We start from the raw sequence: 10,786 nt of genomic DNA on the forward strand, positions 1-10,786 counted from the left end.
TGAGGAGGGGCTTGCCTGGTGACGCGCACACACAGTGCACCCAAGCACCAGGCAGTCAATATCGCCATTAATACTGGGCCAATACACGTGCCGGCGAGCCATAACTTTCATGCAGGACATACCCCAGTGCCCGCAGTGTGACAAAGTGATCACTTGATGCCGCAAATCCAGAGGGATGACCACCCGATGGGCATCCAACTCCGTGGCCAACAGAAGGACATCATCGACCACAGAGAGCCTGTGGGACAGGAGGCACCAGGGGCTGAAGTCAGTCTGCATCTGACGAGTAATGTAAGAGAGCCACCCATGGACCACGTAGCTGAGAACCTGCCGCAAGATAGGGTCACGGCATGTAGCTATGGCAACGTGAGTAGCCATGAGAGGCAGACCATCCAGCGCAGCCCGGTGGGCGGAATCAATGTGAAAGCAGAGGACATACTGTTGGTCAAGTGCAAGATTTATGCCTGCTGGGAAACATGACAAAGCGTCCACATTAGTGTGGTGGGCGGTGGGCTTACACTGGATGGTGTAAGCATAATTTCGTAAAAATAACACCCAGCACTGGAGACGTTAAGCCGTCCACTCTGGAAGGTGAGAGTGGGGTCCAAAAAGCAGAACTAAGGGTTTATGGTTCATCAGGAGGGTGAATTTTGCCCCAACGAGATAGGTGTGAAATTTTTGAATGTCAAACATGATCACCAGGGCCTCCTTTTCAATCTGGGAGTAGTACCATTGTGCTGGGGTCAACATCTTAGATGGGCTGTTTTGAGCAATCAGCATTCTGATGCACGACGATGGCCCCAATTCCGTATGCCTATGCATCAGTCCGCACAACCAAGGGGCAGTCTGGAGAGAAAGGAGTAAGGCAAGGGGTGGACTTCAGCATCACCTTTAAACGGAGAAAAGCCTGGTCACAGGCAGGAGTCCAATCAAACAGCACCCCTTTGCGACACAAGTAATTAAGGGGTTGAGCAACAGAGGCAGCCTTGCCCAAAAACACCTGGAGTTCAGATAAGTCCTTGGGGTGAGGAAGGGCCTATATGTCCGCGACATTACGACCTGTTCGGCGAATGCCATCTTTGCTAAGCTTGTGGCCTAAGTATTCCACTTCCGGTTGAAAAAAACAATACTTGTTCAGCCGATAGCGTAAACCTGCAGGTTGCAGGGCATGAAATAAGGTGCTGAGGTTTTGCAAATGTTCCTGGCAGGAATGCACGGTGACCAAGATGTCATCCAGATAATTCATGCAGGTGAGGATAGGTTGCGTAAGTTGCTGCAGGAACCGCTGGAAAATGGCCGGTGCAGAAGAGACACCAAATGGAAGGTGTCGCCCAGGCATTGTATGTCACAGGCACCAGAATGCCAGTGGCCTGGAGTCTATCAAGTTGCTGCTTGACTGCCGGCCATAAGGCCACCTGAAGGGGTCGAGCCTGGAAAAAGCGAGGCTACACATCAGGCAGAAGTGTGATGTGCACGTGAAGATCGGAAGCACATCCAAGATCCATTTGCAAATGATGCAAAAGCGAAGCACAGATTGTCCAATTCCTGAAAAGGAACAGCTATGGAAACAACTTTAACTTCATTGGAAATTGAAAAGCCAAACAGTTGAAACGCATCCAGGCCAAAAATATTCGAAGTCGATGGATGGTCGATGACAAATAGGGTAAGGAGCCTGGGAACACATTTGTACGTCGACTGGCCAACAAATGCTCACAAAGGGGAATGGTACTGTCTCCGTAGGCGACCAAACACCGAGAGGGAGGTGGCAACTCAGGGGAGTCCAGCTGGGTATATGTCGCCATATTAATCAGGGACTCCACGGCCACAGCATCGACCTGAAAACCAACATCCTCAGTGAAAAGGCGGAGCATGAGGAAAAGCTTCCGCACTGATGGATCATCCTGTCGGACAACCGATTGCAGAGCATGGACGATATCTTGATGCCCAGGAGGGGCAGGACTGGAGCGAGTAGAGCGACTACAACAAACCAATCGGATGTGGCCCTCCTTGTTACACAGCGTGCATGTTTTCCAGCTTTGGGGACAATCAGCTCGAGAATGTGCGGTAAAGCACTGTAGGCTGTGCGACCGTCGGTGTGGGGCGACCGGTGATGCCGATGCCATGGAGACATCAGACATCAGCATTTGCCCTGTTGGCTGAGCCACATCCCAAACCACGCCAAAAGATGCTCGTTAGCTGCGTGAGCAATTTCAAACGAGTGGGCAAAGCAGAAAATCTTTTATCAAGTTTCAATGCCCCAGCATGGACCTCAGGATCAGGAGCCAGCTGAACCACCACATACCAAATCAGGGAGTCCGCATATGAAGCCTTACACAGCTGATTGGTGCACACAAAACCGCATCAATGGCTGAGTCCCTGCAAATCTGTGACCCAGGAATGAAAGGATTGACCAGGCTGTTTATGGTATTGGTGGAACTCCAGCCGAGAGGCAACCCCTTGGTATCATTGAGAATAATAGTTTGTCAGCAAAAGGCATATCTCCTGGAAAGAGAGAGCCACAGGATTGGACAGTGGTGCCAACTTTTGGAGAAGAAAGAACGTGTCTGGGGAGGCCCAAGACAAAAAGAACGACCGCTGCAAGGAGTCATCCATTACTTGAAAAGCCATGAAATGTTGTTTCAGCCAATGTAAGTATGTTTCCCAGTCTTCTTTAGCGTCATTAAACGGGGTAGGGGGGAGACGATGGCGGACGTGGGAAGGCATTGGACACCTGAGGACTAGGAAGCTGTTGTGACAGTGCGTTCCTTGCATCAACTCTGTCCGTTAGCAACTGTAGCGAGACTGCTGTAAGATGTCTAACTGGAGCTGCTGCTGCTGCATGAGCTGCTGCTGTTGCTGCAGAAGACAGCCCAACTTCTCCGCCATGCTAACAACTACCACCATTTACCTCGTCGCCTCCGGTCACGGGATTGCCATAAACGAAAGCGCATCTGGACCAAACAGGAGCAGCCTGTGAACAAACAAAACGAACGGGAAAGGATGGACAAGAATGATGATGGATGACTGAGCAAGAACTTATGAACAAAACAAACAAGAAGCTAGGGTCACAAGTGAAAACCTCATAAATCCACAACATCCACTCGCACACGGAAACAAAGTAAACACTCTGTCTGTAGGCAAGATGTCGATAGACTCACGTGAATATCAGACTGCCTTGCTGAGCGAGAGGCAGGCGCTTAAATACATGATAGAGGACGTCACTATTGGCCACTGCGACCATGTGCTCCACCGTGGCACCCTCACATTATACACAAATGCAGCCATGGCTTACAACACGACAGCTGCAGAGACCTCTAGTGGTTATCGAGGTCCAAGCTGTCTGGTGTGGATTCGAAACCCGCGGCGCCAGTACCAGAGTTAGGACCAATTTTCAGAGCCTATATGGGTGTATGGAATATGCCAAACAACTTCATCCTCTGGATCCTTGGCAAAGATCCTGTCATCGTGGAAAGCCTGAAGTGGGGGATGGGGGTGTTGGATGGATATAAGTCTTTGGGGGTCTATCTTCTTTCTCTTGTAGGTTCTAACATCCCTAGTCTTTCTTTTCCTGTCTTTCTTCTCATCCTGCAGTTCCTCGGCTGTCCTCCCTTTTTTCCATGTTCAGTAGTCTCCATCATGGAATCCTTTTTATATCTGTTTATCAAATCTGTATTCACATGCTTGCCCAAGTTGTAGTAAACATCTAGTGATTTCCAAAAGTGACATGAAGTTGGCTAGAAAAGCCTGAGTTCTGGAATCAATTGTCAGTGGACTGCAGGCCCTGGTAATGAGTAGTTCATGAGAGAAAACAAAGGAATGTTGTAAAACAGCTTGACAATCATTATGGATTATAAATATTTGTTATCTGAGAACCCATATCCATGATAAAAGAATGGTTACCTGACAGAAATGTTAAGAAATTAATAAAAGTGAAATATATACCTACAATTGATGGATATTGTGGAGAATCCCACAGCTAATAAACATGAATGAAATAACATTACAACTGTGATTTTACATCAGAGGGGTACATGACATTAATGCCTGCAGTGAGACTGTTAAAACAAGTTTGAACTTCATGTATTTCCTGTTTGGTTAGAATTTCACAGTACTGACAATGTAAACTGCCTAAATGGAGGAATCTCCTGTGTAACTTATCCTTTGGTGAAATGTTGTGTTACAGAAGCATATTTCAAACCGACAAATGATGATCACCACATTAAAAGGTTTATTTTCATAATGTACTAGACAATCTAGTGTTTTGATCTATGTATGTGCATATATCATGAGATGGATGTACACAGCTTATATGCAAGCTAGAACGATAATAAACGTCACACCACATTTGTGGAAGATACTGGTTGATTGGTTTATTCTGTGTAGACAAGTCCCACCTTGAAGGTATGGTGCAAGCCGTGGAGGAAGGATGTATGTAACAATGCCTGTGATGGCAGAGGGATGAGAGAAAACTTGTTATGTAGATACTCTCAAATGGAATCTATTAATTGAGACAGACTTCTTTGAGACATGATCCTAATCAGTGTTTTTGCAATGTTCTGAATAATGTAAAAACTTTGTAATGCACAGTTACTGTAAACAAGAGTACAACATAAAAGACAATATTATTAAGAAGCTACACATTTATTTTGAGAGTTGGATGTTGGCCTTATACCCTTAACTTCCAGCAATAATTTCAACAAATGAAGTTCGATCAGAAGAGGTTTGCTAGTGTGCCGAAATAATACGATGAGAAAGCTTGAACAATAGAAAGTTGTAGCTCCAAATCAGACTTTACTTTGTCACTCAATAGCATTGTAAACAACCAGCAGAACATTGAATAGCTACCACTGATAAGTTTTCAAGGGCTTCATTTTAGAGTGAATTATCTTCTCTGTGAAGATTCCTCTATGAAAGTCAGACATTCGACAAACTATGGTATTAAAAAAAGTCACATTTTTATTGCATGTGACTCTATTTTTATAAGCCTGGCAATTGTAAACTTGTGTGTCTAATTGGAGGTTTTTTTCTTATCTTTATTTTTGTTGATCAGTGTAACTGTTGCAGATCTAAATCTGCCAGAAAATATTCATTGATTATTTGACTGAATTCAAATATAGAACATGGGTGGTCGTGTCAAGGCAGCACAGGATTTTAGTACTCTACACACCCAGAAGAGTTGGCATACTATAGTGACACTCAATTTCACCTCCTTGGGGGTTACATTTTTTGAAACAGTCGCCTGCATAAACTATGCGTTGTGGAGTAAACATAGTGTGTTTTTATATCAGTAAGTACATTGTTTACTGCCACTGAGGACATAAGCAATGAACTTGTCTCATTTGTTGTAAGTGTATGAGAACTCAGCTTCCATGGTCTGACTTTTTATTTGTTGCTTAACAGTATTCCAGATTGCCTTTGCTTAGGTGATTATTTCATTTTGTTTGTGTGGTAGGTGGACTTTGCCTTCTTGAAAACAGATTGCAGGGTTATGCAGTACTTGCTTAATAACACTTCTAACTGTTTGGTTACAATGAGTCATCTGGAATATGAATGTAGATGTTCCTTTTCATAGCACAATTTACTTCAATATCGTGTTATTCACCCATTGCTTCTGTTTAATTTTAGCTTAATTTGAGTGCTGTTTTTACACTAAAGCTAAGTGCCAAGGGGATGTGTCTAAGAATTAAATTTATCATAAATGCTGCCTTTTTCCCACCCCTTCCCCCTCACCCTTCCTGTATCTTCCCTTCCCCTTCCCCTCCCTCTCTCTTCCCCTTCTCAATATTAATTTAAATCACTTGTTTGCTTCCGTGTGTATGCAGACTAATCTCAGGAATCAATTTAGGGATTTTGATCAGGTTTTGACTAATAGAGTCTATCTCTGTTACTGACTGGTCATCATAGATGGCTGCCATGTGGAAGACCTGGGTTCGATTCCCTGTATGCCAAGGATTTTTCCTTGGTGGGAAGACTGGCACAGCATGCACTCAACCTCCTGATGTCAATTTAGGAGCTATTGGACTGCACAGTAGCACCTCCACACTCTGGAAAGTATACACAACAGCTGGGAGAGCAGTGTGCTGATCACATACTCCTTCATAATGCATCAGCATGACACCATGAGGTAGAAGATGACACGCAGCCAATAGACCCCCTTGGGCTTTCACAGCCTGGACAAGATGCTCATTTAACTAATAGACACAATGATGCATGAGAAAGGTTTGTGTACATAATTTATACAAATTTCATAGACATTTTCTTAATTATGGTGAACTAAAAATCCCACTCCACTGTGAAAATGATGCCGTTGCCACCTAGTACTACAGTTGCTACAACTCTAGACAGCACATAGCTCGAGAGTGCAACAAAGTTTGACCAAATTCCATACCAGGCCTGGTAGCCTACTGATAAAGTGCATGCCTGGGAAGCTGAAGGTTGCAGGATCAAATCTCTGCCAGAATGTTCTATTTTTCCTCACACTTTTTAACCTAGCTTTCATCTCTCTGTGATGTGGAGAAGCAAAATCTGGTTCAGATTCCACATTACACAATAGATCCTGTAATGTAATGTCACTGTTCTGCACATAGACTAAGCCAAGAAGATGCATCAGCTCTGATCGATCTGTCACCCTGATGTTATGTGCAATACTTTTTACCCTAATTGTTTCCTTGTATGGTCACCTTTCTCGAACTATTTTGATGCAGTAGACCTGGTATCCACTGTCATAAAATCTTGCCGTACAACGTCTTTGATGTTTACACATGGTTGAAGACTGATGTAATTGATATTTAAATAACTCTTCTGCACTTTTGCTGCTCTTATGTAACCATTACTGTGTTAGGCAGATAGGTCTCTTATTAATTTGTAAACCAGACCACCACCTCTGTAGAACAGAATGACATTCCTATTAAACTGTTTTTGGCTGTTTCCAGACATTGTCATTATTGGCAAGGGCTTCTATTCTATGCCTTCCAAAATCACTGGACTCACATTCAAGTGGTTGATGGTTCAAACCTGCATTCGGCCATCCTGATTTAGGTTTTACATATTTACTTAAATTACTTAGGGCATGGTTGCTTTCCTTTTCCATTGTACTTTAATCCAAGCTTGTGCTCCATTTCTAATGACCTCATTACAGATGGGACATGAAACACTAATCACCTCCTCCTCCTCCAAAGCACCGCCAGTCTGCGATCCCATAGTATAAGGGAGACCTCCACAGCAGGTGCGGACACTCAGTCGCCATTGCACTTCCCAATGTCCTGTGGTAGTGCTTCTCTCTTATCTGCATATACATCAAACATGTGGAAAAGTGGGGTTTGAGAGGAAGTGTAACATGTTATTCTGAATGAACAACATGTCACACCACAGTCCCTATCTCATGCTGAAGTAGTTTTTCAGAAAAGATTTTACTTTTTGCATAAAAAATTGAAAATCACAAATTTTGGATTCACGAGTTTATTTTCTATGTAATCGTTCTGAAGAGACTAGTTAGTTGGGCATCAGAAAGGCAGCTTGCATGCCTCACCACTCAATCCAAATGTGTAAAGTGGAGTTGGAACTATAGTGTAACATGGAATCTGTACCACATTTAGTTCCTGGCAAATCTCATTGACGTGAATGCTAGTTTAATATGTAGTGCAGAGGGAGAAAAAATGGTCTGGCTGGGATTCGATCCCATAACATTTCACTTCCCAGGCAGTTCCTTTACTGAGAGATCACCAGGCCTGGAATAGAATTCGGTTAAGCTTTGTTGCTCTCTCAGGTGGTTGTTGCTGTCTTAGAATTGTGGTGACTAATGCTAGAATGTTTGAATCATTGCCACGGCACAACATTGAAGTATCTGTTCAAAACCACATTCATTAACCTGCAGTGCCTACGTTACTACACCTTTCTATTAGGCACATTCTGTTATATTGGTTCTGTTAGGTAGAGTATGAACTTTTAATCATTTGATCTGTAATGTGCTGATTCTTTTGTATTGATAGCAGAAGTTTATCTTTTTCATTTTTAAGACTTCTTATGGTTGGTTGAAGAGTTCTTTCAGACCCACTGATTTGTCCAAGATGTATCATTTCTTTCTCCCACTTTCTCTACAAGAACTGTTTCAGTTGATTAAATTTATGCATCAGCTTTCTCTTTCAGAAGCATCAACCCTTCAAAGGCAGTGAAAGCATTGATTGGAATTGTCACTGCTTGGGTCCAGTTGTGAATTGTGGCTTATTAGTGGTTTTTTTAGTCTCTCAACCTATCCTATTATTTTCTACATATGAGGGGTGTTCAGTAAGTAATGCAACATGTTTTCTGAACACATGTTGGTCTTATCCCGGATTCCAATGTACCATATTTTGCCTGTTCATTTGGCTACAAAACAGTTTTTCAACATAGTCTCCATTCAGTGCAAGGATCTTATGCCACCTTACTGGGAGGGCCTAAATGCCCACATGATACCACCCTACTGGTTAATGTCAGAGTCTTGTTGCATCAGTAACCTCCCAATCATCTATGTGCTGCTTCCTGTGGAGTGCGTCATTCATTGGACCAAACAGATCAAAGTCAGAAGGTGAGACACCTCGTCTGTATTGTGAATGAGCAAGAACAGTCCAATGAAGTTTTGTGAACTCCTCTCAGGTGCACAGACTTGAGTGAGACCTTGCATTGTCACGGGGTAGGAGAATTTCATTTTCACTTTTGTGATGAAATTGTTTCTTTAATTTAATGAGGGTAGCACAGCTGTGTGTAGAGACACATGAGAGATTGGACAGGCTTGCATGACATTGCGATTACGACAGGTGTCTCGCCTAACAACTCACTGAGCCTTTGTTCATTGCCAGGTTTCCATAGACATTCTGCAAGCATCTATGAATATCTGTGATGCTCTGGTTTTCTGCCATAAGAAACGTGGTGACAGCTTTGAGATTGGAATGCATTTCCATTACTAAGGCCTTTAGAAGTCTACACATAGCTCCACCACATATCTGAACTTCATGAAACTTTAGGGGCTGAAGCAGGAATATTCGACAATATCCCACATGAAATTCCACATTATTTCATTATTTCAACCAAAATTGGACGAGAAAAAAAATGAGTTGTGTTACTTGTTGAATGCCCCTTGTACATAAATGATCTGGCAGACATGGTGGGCAGCAAACTGCAGTTGTTTATTGATGATGCTGTGGTGTCGAAGTCAGCATTATTAGTGTCCTGCTTGACATACATCATTTAAATATCTGGACATAACATTGCAAACTCATATGAAGTGGAATGAGCAACAGAGGATTGTGGTAGGGAAGGTGAGTAGTTGACTTCGATTTATTGGTAGGATTTTAGGGAAGTGTGGTTCATTTGTAAAAGAGATTGCATGTAGGACACAAATGTGACGTGTTCATGAGTACTGCTTGAGGTTTTGGGATCTGTACCAGATTGGATTAAAGGAAAACATCAAAGCATTTCAGAGGCAGGCTGCTAGATTCATTACTGGTAGGATCTAATAACACAGATATTACAGAGATGCTTCAGGACGTCAAATGGTAATCTCTACAGACAAGGCGACATTTTTTTCAAGGAGGGCTATTGAGAAAATTTAGAGTGACTGCAGAATGATTCTACTGCTGCCTACATACATTTCATGTAAGGACCACAAAGGTAAGGTATGAGAAATTAGGCAGGACACACTTCAAAATTGTAGTTAAACTTCACCACCACAAGCATAACACTACAGGGTGTGTACTGGCAATACCTAATATCTTGTTGCAGCAATGGGTGGGAAGCATTGCATATACCTGGGTCTTGCCACCCACCTGGCATAAATTCAGTCTCAGCATTTCTTCTCAACAATAATTCCTTTCTTTATCCCCTTCTAATTTTCTTTTACTTCTGATTTCTGAGCTGTCATGTGTTCCTGCTCCCCTCAACTCTATTGTGTATAATGCACTTGCCTTTCTGCACTTAAATCTTGGCACAAAGTTCATCATTAAACTGTGCCATAATTACCCTAGCTTTTTATCTTTAAGCTTTCATATTTTCAAATCTCATCCAGTCCCTGTCAGTCAGTCTTTCCTTAACCCGGATATGAATTATTGTACTGAACAATAGTTCTCCCAAAGGCTCTGGTGTATCTGGCTTCATATTAAATATTTTTTCCCCATTGATTTATTACACATTGTCATCCACATGTTACGGAATCTACATCTACATGACTACTCTGCAATTCACATTTAAGTGCTTGGCAGAGGGTTCATCGAACCACAATCATACTATCTCTCTACTATTCCACTCCCGAACAGCGAGCGGGAAAAACGAACACCTAAACCTTTCTGTTCGAGCATTTTTCATTTGAGGTTTTGATAGCATTTTTATTTCTCATGTTGTATTTGTGGTTAAAATTATTCTCCTGTAATAACATACATCTGCTATACATGAAGATTACAGTTTTGTAAATGTGTGTGAAGTGAACAGTTAGGTCTTGTAATGGGGGGGGGGGGGGGAGAGGAGAGGAGAGGGGGGGAGAGAGAGAGAGAGAGAGAGAGAGAGAGAGAGAGAGAGAGAGAGAGAGAGAGAGAGAGAGAGCGCAAGCATTATGTTGTGCAGTACATCTGCATCTGAATTTTCTTCTGTACTTTCAGTATTGAAGATACACTATTTGAACCTAAAAACATACCTAATGACAGTTTCAAATTACTTGTATGCAGTTTGTTTTTGTGCATCTTTTTAGAATTTTACAGTATTTGCCTCAAAAATGTAAAACCATGTAATGTATTTGGTAAGACATCAATAAATGTATTCC

This window comes from Schistocerca gregaria, chromosome 7, assembly GCF_023897955.1.
Source record: "Schistocerca gregaria isolate iqSchGreg1 chromosome 7, iqSchGreg1.2, whole genome shotgun sequence".
NCBI classification, from domain to species: Eukaryota; Metazoa; Arthropoda; class Insecta; order Orthoptera; family Acrididae; genus Schistocerca; species Schistocerca gregaria.